Source organism: Procambarus clarkii, chromosome 2, assembly GCF_040958095.1.
Source record: "Procambarus clarkii isolate CNS0578487 chromosome 2, FALCON_Pclarkii_2.0, whole genome shotgun sequence".
NCBI classification, from domain to species: Eukaryota; Metazoa; Arthropoda; class Malacostraca; order Decapoda; family Cambaridae; genus Procambarus; species Procambarus clarkii.
In genome coordinates, this window is record NC_091151.1 from 45,031,037 (window position 1) to 45,032,136 (window position 1,100).

Consider the following 1,100-nt stretch of genomic DNA (forward strand, 5'->3'; position numbering starts at 1 on the left):
ATGTACACGTGTCTCTTTGCACATGTAAATACATGGTCTCGAATAAAGCCACATATAAACTACCTTGTGCAACTGAGCCTGTTAGAACAGATTAAATCACGAAGTGACTAGTGGGGCGATGGGTCGGGTGTGAGTGGAGTGGATGAAACGGCTGGAAGAGGGAGAGTGGTAACAGTATCCAAGCCAATCAGAGAATGAGTAGCGTCCATGGTTGCCATGCCAACATCTCATCCTCATCAAGCACATCCCCCCCCCTTCCCACTCCCACACACAAACACCCATAATACACTCTGTTCACTCTTTAACGTCAGTAGAACACATTGGTTTATTGTCGATTTTTGGTCTAGAGCCAATTCTTGCTGTGAGCAGCTGTTGTATGTGCCCGTCTGTGACTTGGGTCAATTAACTGTTCGTATTTGTGACTGAGGATAATTGCTGTTTAGGTTAGTAACTATGAACAAATATATGTTTGTCTTTGAGACTGAGAATAATTATCTGTACTGGTCTGCGACTGAGGATAATTAACTGATCCTAATTTAACATATATGAGCAAGCACGCAAAAGTTGGAGAATACTCATATACGCACACTTACAGACACACACACACACACACACACACACACACACACACACACACACACACACACACACACGACACATAAACACGGAACATACACACGAAACATACACACAAAACACACACACGAACACATGAAAATCATTATTCGTTCGTACGCACACATACACAATCAAAAACCCTAAAAAAAATACAAACACACACACGACCACCTTCACACACAAAAAAACACTTTCACAGATGCACGAAAATTCTCGTACACACATACATAAATACACTCACACATTAACTCGGTGAGAACATACTCGACCACTCGAAAACCCACACCAAGAGCTGCAAGCACTCGCCAGCTTATCTGGACCAACATGCTGCCCATTTAAAACCGGTGACGTCCCCAGCGTATGAGCTATCTGGAATTGATGCACTAACACGCTACCAATCAAGCGTACGCGTATTGTACTCGTTCAAGGTGATGTGATGAAATATTGCACAGTTTTCCAGGTCATTGTATAATGTATTAAAA